Here is an 18685-nt window from a genome sequence, read left to right as displayed (position 1 = left end):
TTTTGCGACGCCATTTTAAGTTTTAGTTTCTTTTTAAGTTATTTCCATTTGGAATTTAGTTTTTCCTGTAAGCTTTAATATTTTTAGACCTTTTACTATGTATCAATTATCATTCCAATTAGTAATCTCAATTTGCGATTATAATTTTAAGTTAGTTGTAGTAATAAGGTTAGGTTAGTCAAGTATTTTTAAGTTTTTATAAGTTTCTTTTATTTTTCCGTCACCTTTTATTTTTCAACCATTTTTTCTTTTTCAACCTTTTTCGACGAACTCTTTTTCTCTCTTATTTCTCGCTATTCTAGTTTTTAGGACTTAGAATTTTTTCTACTTCTTATCTAAATTTCTTAAAATTACGAAAATTTATTTTAAGTGGTTAAATTAATAGACATCAAAATTTTCTGGTTCGTAGTAATAGTTGGATTTGTACGTGGACCGGGTTATTGGAGCCAAACAGTCCTCAATTATATTGAGACCAAACGAATCCTGCCCCTCTGCTGCATCTTTTGGCTATTCGAAACGTGGGCAAAATCAGAAAAGTCTATTGATTGGATAACTTATTATAATTTTTCTTTCCTTTTAAAAACTAATAGGATATTCAGTGAATGCACCGAGCAAGACGTTCATCACCTTTTGTACGTTCACCACCTGTAACTAGATCAAGACATTTAGCAAATATAACCGCCATTGATTTTTCTTTAGAATCGTCATCTAGTCAACCAAGTACTTCAATTCAAATTTCCGATAATCCATTTTTTGAACCCGACCTCACAATTGAGAATCCGAAAAATATTCAGGAACGGTTCGTAGATCCTGAACCATTAAACTTTCCTCCGGAGCCACCAATCATTCAAACAGAGATTGTTGAGGAACGAACCATTAAATCAGAATCATCTAGTGATACCGATTCAACAAATTCAATTATGGAGAATCTGGAACCTTTAAGTATGGAAGACCGAATGAGAGCTAAACGCACTGGCCAAGGTCACGCAATTACTCATCCAGACATTAATGCGCCAGATTATGAAATCAAAGGACAAATTCTACACATGGTGACTAATCAATGCCAATTTAGTGGTGCGCCGAAGGAAGATCCAAATGAACATCTACGTACCTTTAATAGGATCTGCACACTATTTAAAATCCGAGAAGTGGAGGATGAACAGATATATCTCATGTTATTTCCCTGGACTTTAAAGGGAGAATCCAAAGATTGGTTGGAATCGTTACCTGAAGGGGCGATTGATACATGGGATGTTTTAATTGACAAATTTCTTAAACAATTCTTTCCTGCATCTAAAGCCGTAAGACTTCAAGCAGAAATTGTTACGTTCACACAGAAACCAAATGAAACTCTATATGAGGTGTGGACAAGATATGGAAAGTTATTAAGAGGATGTCCGCAACATGGTTTAGACACCTGTCAAATAGTACAAATATTCTACCAAGGATGCGACATCACTACAAGAAAAGACATAGATATAGCAGCTGGTGGTTCTATTATGAAGAAAACCGAAACTGATGCTTACAAAATTATTGATAACACTGCTTCCCACTCACATGAGTGGCACCAAGAAAAAGACATCATTAGATCATCTAAAGCAGCTAGAGCCGATTCTAGCCATGACTTAGATTCCATTTCCGCAAAGATAGATGCTGTGGAGAGACGAATGGAAAAGATGACTAAGGATATTCACTCAATACGAATTAGTTGTGAGCAGTGTGGAGGACCACATTTGACAAAAGATTGTCTCAGTATTGAATTAACAATGGAACAAAGAGAGAATATTTCATACATAAACCAAAGGCCTGGAAATAATTATCAGAATAATTATCAACCGCCAAGACCGATTTACAATCAAAACCAGAATTATAACCGAAATATTCCATACAACAACCAACAAGGTCCTAGCAATCAACAAGTATCCAATAATACTTACAATCAGCAAAGACCGAATTTTCAAAACAAACCACCACAACAAACCGATGATAAAAAGCCGAATTTAGAAGATATGATGACAAAGCTAGTTGAAACTCAAACGCAGTTTTTCACATCTCAGAAACAAACAAATGAACAAAATGCTCAAGCATTTAGAAATCAACAAGCTTCTATTCAAAATCTGGAACAAGAAGTAAGTAACCTAGCAAGGTTAATAGGTGAAAGAAAACCGGGAAGTCTACCTAGTGATACAAATGCTAACCCCAGGAATGAAACAGCTAAAGCTATTACCACAAGAAGTGGTACAACACTTAAACCTCCTGAAAATACCTGTAACTTCTGATGAAACTATTCCTACTCCACAAGAACCACAACCTGATCAAGATAAGGAAAAAGAACCGGTAGTTGAAAAGGTTAATGAAGATAACACAGTTAAGGATAAACCTTATGTTAAACCATACCAACCACCACTTCCTTACCCGAGTAAAATGAAGAAAGAGAAACTTGAAGCCGAGCAATCCAAATTTTTGGAAATGTTTAAACAGATAAATGTAAATCTTCCTTTCATTGATGTGATTTCAGGAATGCCTAGATATGCTAAATTCTTGAAAGATCTAATCTCAAATAGAAAGAAAATGGAAGAACTCTCGGCTGTTACTATGAATGCTAATTGTTCAGCAGTGCTGTTGAATAAGATACCAGAAAAACTATCTGATCCAGGAAGTTTCACAATTCCATGTTTTCTGGGTAGTCTTAGTTCAATAGAAGCATTGGCAGACTTAGGTGCTAGTATAAATCTAATGCCGTATTCACTATACGCTAAACTAGACCTTGGAGAATTAAAACCAACCAGAATAAGCATACAACTAGCCGATAGATCAATAAAATATCCTAGAGGGATAATGGAGAACATGCTTGAATCGGAGACCTGCACTTTCTACCATAAAGTACTTCAAACGGCGCCATCTCAATGCTTGAATGGTAGCTGTTATTGTAGGAAAATTCTGCAATCGGTAGATGTCGATCCCAACTGTTTCCGAAATCAATAACACCTGCTCGTAGCATGTATTCAAGCGTTTGTATCGTCCTTTTGCTCTGCCCATCAGTTTGTGGATGATAGGAAGTACTCATGTCTAGACGAGTTCCTAATGCTTGTTGTAATGTCTGCCAGAATCTTGAAATAAATCTGCCATCCCTATCAGAGATAATAGAGATTGGTATTCCATGTCTGGAGACGACTTCCTTCAAATACAGTCGTGCTAACTTCTCCATCTTGTCATCTTCTCTTATTGGCAGGAAGTGTGCTGATTTGGTGAGACGATCAACTATTACCCAAATAGTATCAAAACCACTTGCAGTCCTTGGCAATTTAGTGATGAAATCCATGGTAATGTTTTCCCATTTCCATTCCGGGATTTCGGGTTGTTGAAGTAGACCTGATGGTTTCTGATGCTCAGCTTTGACCTTAGAACACGTCAAACATTCTACTACGTATTTAGCAACATCGGCTTTCATACCCGGCCACCAAAAATGTTTCTTGAGATCCTTGTACATCTTCTCCGTTCCAGGATGTATTGAGTATCTGGTTTTATGAGCTTCTCTAAGTACCATTTCTCTCATATCTCCAAATTTTGGTACCCAAATCCTTTCAGCCCTATACCGGGTTCCGTCTTCCCGAATATTAAGATGCTTCTCCGATCCTTTGGGTATTTCATCCTTTAAATTTCCCTCTTTTAAAACTCCTTATTGCGCCTCCTTTATTTGTGTAGTAAGGTTATTGTAAATCATTATATTCATAGATTTTACTTGAATGGGTTCTCTGTCCTTCTTGCTCAAGGCGTCGGCTACCACATTTGCCTTCCCCGGGTGGTAACGAATCTCAAAGTCGTAATCATTCAACAATTCAATCCACCTACGCTGCCTCATATTCAGTTGTTTCTGATTAAATATGTGTTGAAGACTTTTGTGGTCGGTATATATAATACTTTTGACCCCATATAAGTAGTGCCTCCAAGTATTTAATGCAAAAACAACCGCGCCTAATTCCAAATCATGCGTCGTATAATTTTGTTCGTGAATCTTCAATTGTCTAGACGCATAAGCAATCACCTTTGTTCGTTGCATTAATACACAACCGAGACCTTGCTTTGATACGTCACAATAAATCACAAAATCATCATTCCCTTCAGGCAATGACAATATAGGTGCCGTAGTTAGCTTTTTCTTCAATAACTGGAACGCTTTCTCTTGTTCATCCTTCCATTCAAATTTCTTCCCTTTATGCATTAATGCAGTCAAGGGTTTTGCTATTCTGGAAAAGTCTTGGATGAACCTTCTGTAGTAACCAGCTAGTCCTAAAAACTGGCGTATGTGTTTCGGAGTTTTCGGGGTTTCCCACTTTTCAACAGTTTCTATCTTTGCCGGATCCACCTTAATACCTTCTTTGTTCACTATGTGACCGAGGAATTGAACTTCTTCCAACCAAAATGCACACTTTGAAAACTTAGCGTACAATTCTTCCTTCCTCAATAATTCTAACACCTTTCTCAAATGTTCACCGTGTTCTTGGTCATTCTTTGAGTAAATAAGTATGTCATCAATGAAAACAATGACAAACTTGTAAAGGTATGGTCCACACACTCGGTTCATAAGGTCCATGAACACAGCTGGTGCGTTAGTCAATCCAAACGGCATAACCATAAACTCGTAATGACCATAACGCGTCCTAAAAGCAGTCTTTGGAATATCATCTTCTTTCACCCGCATTTGATGATACCCGGAACGTAAGTCAATCTTTGAATAAACAGACGAGCCTTGTAGTTGATCAAATAAGTCGTCGATTCTCAGTAGTGGGTAGCGGTTCTTGATGGTAAGTTTGTTCAACTCTCGGTAGTCGATACACAACCTGAATGTACCATCTTTCTTCTTGACAAACAAAACAGGAGCTCCCCACGGTGATGTGCTTGGTCGAATGAAACCACATTCTAAAAGTTCTTGTAATTGACTTTGCAGTTCTTTCATCTCGCTAGGTGCGAGTCTGTAAGAAGCACGAGCTATTGGTGCGGCTCCTGGAACAAGATCCATTTGAAATTCAACGGATCAATGTGGGGGTAATCCCGGTAATTCTTTCGGAAATACATCGGGAAATTCTTTTGCGAAGGGAACATCATTGATGCTCTTTTCTTCAGTTTGTACTTTCTCAACGTGTGCTAGAACAGCATAGCAACCTTTTCTTATTAGTTTTTGTGCCTTCAAATTACTAATAAGATGTAGCTTCGTGTTGCCCTTTTCTCCGTACACCATTAAGGGTTTTCCTTTTTCTCGTATAATGCGAGTTGCATTTTTGTAACAAACGATCTCTGCTTTTACTTCTTTCAACCAGTCCATACCAATTATCACATCAAAACTTCCTAACTCTACTGGTATCAAGTCAATCTTAAATGTTTTGCTAACCAGTTTAATTTCTCGATTCCGACATTTATTATCTGCTGAAATTAATTTACCATTTGCTAATTCGAGTAAAAATTTACTATCCAAAGGCGTCAATGGGCAACTTAATTTAGCACAAAAATCTCTACTCATATAGCTTTTATCCGCACCCGAATCAAATAAAACGTAAGCAGATTTATTGTCAATAAGAAACGTACCCGTAACAAGCTCCGGGTCTTCCTGTGCCTCTGCCGCATTAATATTGAAAACTCTTTCGCGGACTTGTCCATTCGTGTTCTCCTGGTTCGGGCAATTTCTAATAATGTGGCTCGGTTTTCCACATTTATAACAAACTACATTGGCATAACTTACTCCGACACTACTTGCTCCGCCATTACTCGTTCCGACACCATTTGTTCCTTTCGTTCTGTTAACTCCTAGTCCGTAGACCTCACACTTCACCGCGCTATGACTATTTCTTTTACACTTGTTGCAAAATTTGGTGCAGAACCCCGAGTGATACTTTTCACACCTTTGGCATAGCTGCTTCTGATTGTTGTTGTTGTTGCGGTTATTATTGTTGTTGGGATGATTGTTGTAGTTGCTGTTGTTGTTGTTGTTGTTGGGCCGTTTGTTGTAGTTGCGATTGATGTTGCGATTGTTGGGATAGTTTTTGCGATTATTGTTGTAATTGCTGTTGTTGTTGTATTGGTGATTCTTATCACCGTTTTCCTCCCACTTTCTTTTGACTTGCTTCACATTGGCCTCTTCAGCAGTCTGTTCTTTAATTCTTTCTTCAATCTGGTTCACTAGTTTGTGAGCCATTCTACATGACTGTTGTATGGAGGCGGGCTCGTGTGAACTTATATCTTCTTGAATTCTTTCTGGTAATCCTTTCACAAACGCGTCGATCTTCTCTTCCTCATCTTCGAACGCTCCCGGACACAATAAGCACAATTCTGTGAATCGTCTTTCGTACGTGGTAATATCAAATCCTTGGGTTCGTAACCCTCTAAGTTCTGTCTTGAGCTTATTGACCTCGGTTCTGGGACGGTACTTCTCGTGCATCAAGTGCTTGAATGCTGACCACGGTAGTGCGTAAGCATCATCTTGCCCCACTTGCTCTAGATAGGTATTCCACCATGTTAACGCAGAACCTGTGAAGGTATGCGTAGCATACTTCACTTTGTCCTCTTCAGTACACTTACTTATGGCAAACACCGATTCGACCTTCTCGGTCCACCGTTTCAATCCGATCGGTCCTCCGGTTCCATCAAATTCCAAAGGTTTGCAGGCAGTGAATTCTTTGTAGGTGCATCCTACACGATTTCCTGTACTGCTAGATCCAAGGTTATTGTTGGTATGTAGCGCAGCCTATACTGCGGCTATGTTTGAAGCAAGAAAGGCACGAAATTCCTCTTCACTCATATTCAAGGTGTGTCGAGTAGTCGGTGCCATTTCCTTCAAAATAGTCAAATGAAACGAGTTAATCATATAGAATATCAAGAGTAGTCAATAGTATTTCGTAGCGTAATATGAACTTATTTATAAAAGCTCTTTCTTCATATTAGCGTTTTATACTCTTTAATTCGGGTAGTACCTACCCGTTAAGTTCATACTTAGTAGCTAACATACCATTTCAACTACTACAATTCTATATGAAAAACTAATCACAACAAAAAAAAAATATCATATTCAAACCTTTATACAATAACTTGCAAACTTACAATACCGCTATTTTACATATAGCATGAAATATAGCACATAAAACTTTGATACAAAGTAGTTGCGAAGATAATTCTAGTTAATAAATAAGGCGTTCAGTAAAGGCAACAAAGACACGTAATTCATACGTCCAGAAACAAGTCATGCATTCTGGTTTTACTAATACCACTTCCCATCCTTGGTCTTGCGGAACGTAACCGTTGTGACCGATAGTATGACAACGTGTTGTAACGTCGTCAAAAGGGCGAAGGTTACGTAATGACCAACAGTCTCGTAATAACCTAAAAACCTCATTTCTTACCCCAATTACCGACTCCGTCACTTGTGGGAACGTTTTGTTTAAAAGTTGTAGCCCGATGTTCTTTTTCTCACTTTGGTGAGAAGCGAACATTACTAACTCATAAGCATAACATGCTTCTTTATGTTGCATGTTAGCCGCTTTTTTAAATCATGAAGTCCTATATTCGGATACATTGAGTCAAAATAATTTCTTAACCCGTTGCGTAAAATAGCATTTGGGTTCCCCGCAATATATGCGTCAAAGTAAACACATCGTAACTTATGAGTTTCCCAATTTGATATCCCCCATCTTTCAAACGAAAGCCTTTTATAAACCAAGGCATTCTTGGAACGTTCTTCGAATGTCTTACAAACTGATTTTGCCATAAATAGTTGTGCCGAGGAATTCTGACCGACTCTAGACAAGATTTCATCAATCATGTCTCCGGGTAAGTCTTCTAAAATATTGAGTTGTCTATCCATTTTGTGTTTTTATACTGTAAAATAGACAAGAGTTAGATTCATAAAAGATACTTATTAATACAAGCAATTTTTGCATATATCGTAAAGCATAAGCACACTATATTACATATACTACACCGCACAAATACAACTATCTTATTCCGACTCACTCGTTTCTTCTTTTTTGAACTTGGTTCTTTTTGCTAAGTTTTTAGGGATATATGATGTTCCCCTAATACGAGCCGTCGTTTTCCACATTGGTCTAGAAAAACCTGGTGGTTTAGAGGTTCCCGGGTTATTGTTACAACTTAAGAAATACGGGTGTTGACGATACATATAAAGTTCATCGGGGTTAGAATCAGATTTCTCTATTTTTATGCCCTTTCCCTTATTGTTCTCTTTTGCCTTTTTAAATTCAGTTGGGGTAATTTCTATAACATCATCGGAATCCTCGTCGGGATCCGATTCATCGGAGAATTGGTAATCCTCCCAATATTTTGCTTCCTTGGCGGAAACACCGTTGACCATAATTAACTTTGGTCGATTGGTTGAGGATTTTCTTTTACTTAACCGTTTTATTATTTCCCCCACTGGTTCTTCTTCCGGTTCCGATTCTTCTTCCGGTTCCGATTCTTCTTCCGGTTCCGACTCTTCTTCCGGTTCCTCTTCGGGAACTTGTGAATCAGTCCACGAATCATTCCAATTTACATTTGACTCTTCATTATTATTAGGTGAGTCAATGGGACTAGTTCTAGAGGTAGACATCTATCACATAATATCAAACACGTTAAGAGATTAATATATCACATAATATTCACATGTTAAAAATATATAGTTTCCAACAAAATTTGTTAAGCAATCTTTTTTTTTTGTTCAAGTAAACACGGTCGAAGTCCAGACTCACTAATGCATCCTAACAAACTCGATAAGACACACTAATGCAAAATTCTGGTTCTCTAAGACCAACGCTCGGATACCAACTGAAATGTCCCGTTCTTATTGATTAAAAACGTTCCATATTAATTGATTTCGTTGCGAGGTTTTGACCTCTATATGAGACGTTTTTCAAAGACTGCATTCATTTTTAAAACAAACCATAACCTTTATTTCATAAATAAAGGTTTAAAAAGCTTTACGTAGATTATCAAATAATGATAATCTAAAATATCCTGTTTACACACGACCATTACATAATGGTTTACAATACAAATATGTTACATCGAAATCAGTTTCTTGAATGCAGTTTTTACACAATATCATACAAACATGGAATCCAAATCTTGTCCTTATTTTAGTATGCAACAGCGGAAGCTCTTAGTATTCACCTGAGAATAAACATGCTTTAAACGTCAACAAAAATGTTGGTGAGTTATAGGTTTAACCTATATATATCAAATCGTAACAATAGACCACAAGATTTCATATTTCAATACACATCCCATACATAGAGATAAAAATCATTCATATGGCGAACACCTGGTAACCGACATTAACAAGATGCATATATAAGAATATCCCCATCATTCCGGGACACCCTTCGGATATGATATAAATTTCGAAGTACTAAAGCATCTGGTACTTTGGATGGGGTTTGTTAGGCCCAATAGATCTATCTTTAGGATTCGCGTTAATTAGGGTATCTGTTCCCTAATACTTAGATTACCAGACTTAATAAAAAGGGGCATATTCGATTTCGATAATTCAACCATAGAATGTAGTTTCACGTACCTGTGTCTATTTTGTAAATCATTTATAAAACCTGCATGTATTCTCATCCCAAAAATATTAGATTTTAAAAGTGGGACTATAACTCACTTTCACAGATTTTTACTTCGTCGGGAAGTAAGACTTGGCCACTGGTTGATTCACAAACCTATAACAATATATACATATATATCAAAGTATGTTCAAAATATATTAACAAAACTTTTAATACATTTTGATGTTTTAAGTTTATTAAGTCAGCTGTCCTCGTTAGTAACCTACAACTAGTTGTCCACAGTTAGATGTATAGAAATAAATCGATAAATATTATCTTGAATCAATCCACGACCCAGTGTATACGTATCTCAGTATTGATCACAACTCAAACTATATATATATTTTGGAATCAACCTCAACCCTGTATAGCTAACTCCAACATTCACATATAGAGTGTCTATGGTTGTTCCGCAATATATATATATATATATATATATATATATATATATATATATATATATATATATATATATATATATATATATATATATATATATATATATATATATATATATATATATATATATATAGATGGGTCGACATGATAGGTCGAAACATTGTATACGTGTCTATGGTATCTCAAGATTACATAATATACAATATAAGTTGATTAGGTTATGGTTGGAATAGATTTATTACTAACTTTCACGTAGGTAAAATGAGTAGTTTTTATCAATCTTGTTTTACTCGCCATTTCTTCGTTTCTAATCCGTTTTGAGTGATTCCAGTGGCTACGGTTTCGTATTGAACTTAACTTTATGAATCTAAACAGAAAAAGTATAAGTTTATAGTCGGAAATACAAGTTACAAGTCGTTTTTGAAAGAGGTAGTCATTTCCGTCGAAAGAACGACATCTTGATGACCGTTTTGAAAAACATACTTTCACTTTGAGTTTAACCATGATTTTTGGATATAGTTTCATGTTCATAAGAAAAATCATTTTTCCAGAAGTATAGATTTTAAATCAAAGTTCTTCTTAGCTTTTAATTATCCCAACCAAAACAGCCCCCGGTTTTACTACGACGACGTATATCCAGTTTTATGGTGTTTATCATGTTTCCGGGTTTTAAATCATTAAGTTAGCATATCATATAGATATAGAACATGTGTTTAGTTGATTTTAAAAGTCTAGTTAGAAGGATTAACTTTATTTACGAACAAGTTCAGAATTAACTAAACTATGTTCTAGTGATTACAAGTTTATAACGTTGAATAAGACAGCTTTTTATGTATGAATCGAATGATGTTATGAACATCATTACTACCTCAAGTTCCTTGGATAAACCTACTGGAAATGAGAAAAATGGATCTAGCTGTAACGACCCGGAAATTTCCGATCAAATTTAAACTCTAATCTCTATATGTTTCCAACACGATAAGCAAAAACTTTAATGTTGAGTCTAGAAAGTCTGAAATCTATATCTGGAAGATTAGATACCCTTTGACCAAGCTTGACGATTCACGAACATTTATGTGTTATATATATTTATTTATAGTAAATGATAACAAAGTATTAGATATACAATATTAGGTTTCGATATAAGAATACTATAATTATCGGTGAGGGTAAAAGGTAATAGCATTTATAAATATCTGGAACTGTTTTTGTCAATTTGTTAACGAGTCGTTTTGATAAGATTAAGAATTTTAACGTTATTTTAAAAGTTAGACATTTTCAAGAAACCTTCTGTCAAATGGTAAATGTTAACGGTCCGTGATTTTAATAAAAATAAATATTTAAATAAACATGTTCATTAAATATATATTTTATGTTTTCAACATAACTAGCTATATTTTTGTATTTTACAAAATAAATAAATATGATATTTAAGTAAATATACAATGTTTTGGATTTTAAATTCATATCGAAAATAAAGAAACATTGATTTACAAAAGAAAATGACCACAACTCTCAAAAGGATAAGTTACATTTTTTTTTGGGATTGTTTTCATAAATTAAAACTATTATTTTTAATAAAGGTACGTAACACAAAACGTAGAATATTAATTTTCTCAGCGTACGAAAACTTGTTTGAAAAACCGGACCCGAGACATTAGTCACGTGACAACGTAAAAGTATTTTTGGTAAAAGTTATATTTTTTTACCTTAAATATAAATAAGACTAAATATTTAACTAAATTAAAATATAATATATATTTAAAATTATAACTCATGTCGGCAGGCCAAAAATAATGGGGGACAGCTGGTATCTGTGGGGCCGCGAGTCACGGACTTCGAAGAGGAATACCACCGCGAGTCGCGGGGTTATGGAGCCCACATATTTCCTTTAAAACCCGAACGTTTTTGACATACAAAGTGATTCTTTTCTGTTTTAAAAATTTCTGTTTTCCTTTCTACTCTGTAAAGCTCCGTAATATTTATACAATTTATTTTAATTATTAATTTTATTATTAAAAATTATTAAGACTAATAATTTTATTATTATTAGTATTATTATTATTATTAAGATCAATATCAAGCTTATAATTAGGAGTATCATTAGTGATGAAAATACCCAAAATATTATGACGGGGTTCTGCCCAAATGTACCAAAACTGGTTTCATGAGTGAGATAAAGATTAAGGAGATTATGGGTCAAATCTATAGAAGTTATGGGTATGGATCGGGGGTTTTGCTCGTGAGATAAACTAATGTTTATCATCTCCGTTGCATTTAAATACTATCATGCAATATTGAATCTCAATATTGATACGTGAGCACTCAAAACTTGACTTTTATTTACTTTTAGTGTATCCCTGACTAGTGCTCGAGAAATTAGGATTTTGCATATTCGTGTATTTATTTTTGTAAAAATATATTTTAGGATAGAATCTGAATTAGTTACTCATGCGGTTAAGATAAGATATATGAATTATATGTTTTTGGAAAGGTGGCGAAAAACTATAAACATTTCATTTAGATGTCGAATGAATTCGACGGATGGATTTGGTGATATAGTCAATTGAACTTTTGTACAAATTGTTAAAAATGAATATTTTTACGTCGTCGTTAAAATCATCGTTATTATAATTACTATCACTAACGTTATTATAATTTTTATTTGTAACTAATATTTTTACCAACAAATGTAAAATTAATATTTTAATTGTTATTATTATCAAAACTATTAATTATTATTTTTATTAAAAATATTAACTTTGTTATTATTATCATTAAGATTATTATTATTATGATTAATTATGTAAAAACAATTAATATTTCTGTTAAAAACTATCAAAATATTATTTTGATTATTATAATCAATAAAATTATCAATCTATCATTTTGCTATTATTATTAATATTAAATTATTATTATGTAAATTATCAAATTATCTTTTTAAATAAATATATTATCCTTAAGGGAAATATTATTATTATAAAACATTAAATCATTGTTTTAATATATTTTTGTATATAAAATATTATTTATGAACAAGTGAATTATATTGCTAATTACTATAAATAAGTTTTGACAATATTTATTGGAAATCTTTTTAAGTCAAATGAATTTTTTTTAACTTTTACATATTAGTCTCGAGCATTAGGATTGGTACACTGTAAATTGACTTTATTTGTTATTTAGATATTAATCAATATATATATATATATATATATATATATATATATATATATATATATATATATATATATATATATATATATATAATTAATTAGGTTTGTGAATCGAAGGCCAACCTTATAAGTTACCAATGGTGTTATATGTATTTTTACTACAAAATACATTAGGTGAGTATATAGTCCCACTTTTAAACTCTAAATATTTCGGGATGAGAATACATGTATTTTATGTTTTACGTATGGACACAAGTAATCGAAAAATATATTCTACGTTGAGTTGTACCACTGGCATACTTCCCTGTAGCTTGGTAACTAATATTTACAGCGGTATTGTAAACGCGAATCCTGTTGATAGATCTATCGGGCCTGACAACCCCAACCGGGCTGGACGACCAGTTTTAAACGGTTGCACAGTACTTCGTTTCGTGACTACACTTGGTACAGTGTAGTAAGATTTCATATTAAAGGGAATATGCGACGTGATTAATTGTTAAGTATGGTTACCAAGTGCTCAACCACTTAGAATATTTTTATTAAAAATGTTTATATATAAAATCTTGTGGTCCATAGTTATAACGCTGCTAGCAACAAACCTATATATCTCACCAACTTTATGTTGACATTTTAAAGCATGTTATTCTCAGGTACGAATTAAGTCTTCCGCTGTGCATTAGCTCATGTTAAGGACATTACTTGGAGTCGATCATCGCGATGGAACCAAATGTTGGAGATTTCGTCCGGATGGATAAGGACGGGTCCTTTCACTAGCTTCAAAGGATCCTTGGATGGCTTGAAAGTTCTTGAAGCAGAATCATGACATGAAAAAAAATTCAAGTAAGATTTCCACTCGAAATAAGATTGTTATAGTTATAGAAATTGAATTAAAGTTTGAATATGATTATTACCTTGTATTAGAAAGATAACCTACTGTAAGTAACAAAGGTTTCTTGATCTTGGATGATTACTTGGAATGGATTTAGAAAACTTGGAAGTAAACTTGCAATCTTGGAAGTATTCTTGATTTTATGAAACTAGAACTTTTGGAATTTATGAAGAACACTTAGAACTTGAAGATAGAACTTGAGAGAGATCAATTAGAAGAAGAAAATTGAAGAATGAAAGTGTTTGTAGGTGTTTTTGGTCGTTGGTGTATGGATTAGATATAAAGGATATGTAATTTTGTTTTCATGTAAATAAGTCATGAATGATTACTCATATTTTTGTAATTTTATGAGATATTTCATGCTAGTTGCCAAATGATGGTTCCCACATGTGTTAGGTGACTCACATAGGCTGCTAAGAGCTGATCATTGGAGTATATGTACCAATAGTACATACATCTAAAAGCTGTGTATTGTACGAGTACGAATACGGGTGCATACGAGTAGAATTGTTGATGAAACTGAACGAGGATGTAATTGTAAGCATTTTTGTTAAGTAGAAGTATTTTGATAAGTGTCTTGAAGTCTTTCAAAAGTGTATGAATACATATTAAAACACTACATGTATATACATTTTAACTGAGTCGTTAAGTCATCGTTAGTCGTTACAGGTAAGTGTTGTTTTGAAACCTTTAGGTTAAACATCTTGTTAAATGTTGTTAACCCAATGTTTATAATATCAAAAGGGATTTTAAATTATTATATTTTCATGATATTATGATGTACGAATATCTCTTAATATGATATATATATATATACATTAAATGTCGTTACAACGATAATCGTTACATATATGTCTCGTTTCAAAATCATTAAGTTAGTAGTCTTGTTTTTACATATGTAGTTCATTGTTAATATACTTAATGATATGTTTACTTATCATAATATCATGTTAACTATATATATAACCATATATATGTCATCATATAGTTTTTACAAGTTTTAACGTTCGTGAATCACCGGTCAACTTGGGTGGTCAATTGTCTATATGAAACCTATTTCAATTAATCAAGTCTTCACAAGTTTGATTGCTTAACATGTTGGAAACACTTAATCATGTAAATAACAATTTCATTTAATATATATAAACATGGAAAAGTTCGGGTCACTACAGGTCACCTAGCGGTTAGCTGGGAAGGCACTCGGTGGGACGTGGTCCCCATGATTCACAGTTGGTATCAGAGCGGTGGTCTTAGCTAACCAGGTCTTGCATTAGTGTGTCCAACTGATAGTTGTTAGGATGCATTAGTGAGTCTGGACTTCGACCGTGTCTGCATGTCAAAAGTTTTGCTTATCATTTCGTGTCGAAAATTACCTGATTATCATCCTTAGTCTAGACACGTCTTACTGCATTTATTGCGTAGATAGTGTATAGATAAATTCATATCTTAGCGTATCTGTTACTGTAATCCTTGCGTGACAGCTTCCGAAAGTTCCTCCGTAATCTACGGAATCTTCTGTACTACATATAGGTATTCTATGTAATTAGAATATCATCCGATATCCGAAAATCATTTCATATATAAAAAAAATCTTTCATCTGACCGTGTAAGATGGGGTCTGCAACCAGTTCGAGTCCCTCGGATTCCGATAGCTATTTCGATATGGATTTTCACTGGAGCTCCGAAAATAGTGCAACTGGAATGGACCAACCGATTAGTCATCTTCAATTCTGGATGAATTGGGGATGGGTTCGTGATCTACTTAATCATTGGAGACAAGAAGAAGGTGATCCATTTCACCCACCAAATTGCCCACTCGGCGAAGAACCTGAAGCACTTACTGGCGAACCAGTCCGAAGCACCATTTTCACCCTCATTCCCAGAGTATCCCGCCATGATTATATAATATCTCAAATTCTAAACCTTATTCATCCGCTCGTTCTAACCGCCAGTCATCCTGGTGTAATGGAAGAAGTCAACGAGCTTCGCGCTCGAGTAGTGGTTTTGAAAAGTATGATGCATAACTTGCATGCATCACAGGCAACATCAGCACCATCAACACAAACCTCAACATCACACGCCTCAATATCACCATATGTACCTTGAGTAAAATCATCGTCTTACATATTGTTCTACATCATTTATCTTCGTCCTACTTATCATTCTATATCAAAGATTCTTTTGTACAAACTATTAATGATGAGAATATTTTAACGGGTAGGTAATACCCGAGAAATATTTAGATTTCACATTAATAAGTTACACTGTACATTCTTCAATTCAGATTCAGCAGTCACCGACAATACCGCTCAAATCCACATATATACGTATCCGTTCATCAAAGAACAACTATTTTCATTCAAACTCAATTTCATATTTGGATTTTGACAGATCATAATCTAACAAGTGGCATAATGAAGAAATAATGGACACAATAAAATTTGTTAGAAACAAACTAATTATGTATGTAAAATTTTGTTAAGAATCCACGCTAACAAAATCCTAGCTAACTGTTCCTATATCCGTTATGACTATTTCCTTATTATATTTTATTTGTTGTCATTTTAATAATCGCAATTAATTATCGCAATTTTAATACTCGCAATTTTATTTATCGTCATTTAAATACTGTTATTTATTTTACGCACTTTATTTATCGTCATTTAAATACTGTTATTTATTTTACGCACTTTAAATATCGTCATTTAAATATTGTCATAATATACTAGTCTTGATTAATCACGAGACAATATAATATATCCATGTGGATTAGGATGGGCCTTCACACAAAAAGATAAAAATAAAATAAAAATAAAGGAATTAAATTGAAGTAGGTAGAAAAATCTAACGTTATTTTTTTTAATCACAAAAGGATAAAATTGTTGACGTCATGATGACGTGAGCATCACGTCAGCCTATGTATTGTTCATAATATTTACATTTTAGTATACGTAGTTGCATAAAGTGAAAAAATTGTACACTAACTACTAATGTTTATCCATATATCGTTAACCGAGGCTCTTTGGGTATAAGCAACATAGGCAACCACCTAGGGCTCAAAAATTAGAAGGGCCCAAAATTTATAATATATATACAATTGTCGAATAGTTAAGTAAATTAAATAAAATATTGTCAAATAAATATTTGATAATAAAAAAATTTGTTACAGCTGTCTTGAAAACTTCTTTCGTATTGATAAATTTTAATATCATCTTTTTATATGTATTTAAAAAAATTTAACGTGTATATGAGCTCATTTTTATTTTCGCCTAGAACCTATAAATTGTAGAGACGGCCCTGATCGTTAATTTAACTTACCCATATCAATATTTTATCGATGCTTTTTTTTTTCAACGATAGTATTGTCAGCAATTTCTAATTTAGTAATGTAATTTTAGGTGGTTTACAAATCATTACTTTTATTTTATAACAATGTTCAGTACTTATTTATATTTTAGCGACATCGAAATATTCCATGCCATTTTCTGGAAAAGACTCAAACATGTCAAGTTATACGAGTACTACTTTTATGTTTACCGCAAGTGAACCGTTAAAATATTATCCAGTTCGACTTTTTAAAAAAGCTGTTTCAAATGCATATTCAATGGGAACGATTCGACTAGAGTTGAAAGTTGGGAAAGATATGATAAGGAATCTTGAAGATCCTAGACAAGACCATGGTGAAAACGAACACAAAAGAAGAAAAAAGACAAACGAAATTGTACCAATATTTACTCAAGAGGAATTTGAACTTGCTTTGTACGTCAAAGGTATCTAGGACTGTTTTCTTGTCCTTGAGAAGTGTATAGAAGAATTTGGTATATTATCGTTGTTAGCATAGGTGAAGCCAGGATTCAAGTATGGAGGATGCATTTCACAAAAATTAAATATCAACCTAAAATTTTTATATATACATCGTAACTATGAGATAATTTAAGGGATATTTGTGTTTATTATTTGAGAATATTGACAACTAATATACGATTTTTTAACACACTATAATTTGCTTATTTGAAGAGTTGGAGGATGCAGAGCATCCACATGCATCCCCATGCATCCCCATGTCTCCGCCTCTGGTTCTTAGAGTGATGGAGCTAGGATAACTTTATCGAGGGGCGTGATTTTTATTTTTCTCTTTTAATTTATACCAACTCTTTCCGTGAGAAAATACTTTTCTCAGCCTTTTGGCTAAGATCAAGTATAGTATCTATTCTTATCAGTTTAATATCTGCTATGTGGGCTATCGGCTCACTCGATATTAATCTTAATTTTTTGAGGGAAGACCCATCACACTAGTTTGCTAGTGGGGCTTTTCACGTGTCGCCTTGGCGTTGCACTACATCTAGACCTGGTGCACCCTTCTAAAAAAATAATTAAAAAAAGAAACTCTTTCCATGAGTTGAAATTTCATTATTACAATTAAAATAATTGTTTACATAATTTGAACTTTTTGAGTGGAAAAATATGTGAACAAACATTCAATTCATACTCAGGAATTATGAGATACACTAAAATTATTACGAAATCTCATTTTTTTTCTTAATAAATAACGAATACTATTAAAATTAAAAGACCACATGAAACAGTGACAAACGTATGATTGGTAGCGATTTAGATGAATGAATGAA

General features: G+C 33.6%; 1 non-coding gene across 1 annotated transcript; it reads left to right on the top strand.

Moving 5' to 3' along the window:
* The first annotated feature begins 18224 nt into the window (after positions 1–18224).
* LOC139903696 (U2 spliceosomal RNA) lies at positions 18225–18419 on the top strand. Its single transcript, XR_011778500.1, has one exon. It is a non-coding gene; the product is annotated as a U2 spliceosomal RNA (small nuclear RNA).
* The last annotated feature ends 266 nt before the right edge of the window (positions 18420–18685 follow it).

Source organism: Rutidosis leptorrhynchoides, chromosome 3, assembly GCF_046630445.1.
Source record: "Rutidosis leptorrhynchoides isolate AG116_Rl617_1_P2 chromosome 3, CSIRO_AGI_Rlap_v1, whole genome shotgun sequence".
Lineage (NCBI taxonomy): Eukaryota > Viridiplantae > Streptophyta > Magnoliopsida > Asterales > Asteraceae > Rutidosis > Rutidosis leptorrhynchoides.
This window is presented reverse-complemented; position numbering and strand designations above follow the sequence as displayed.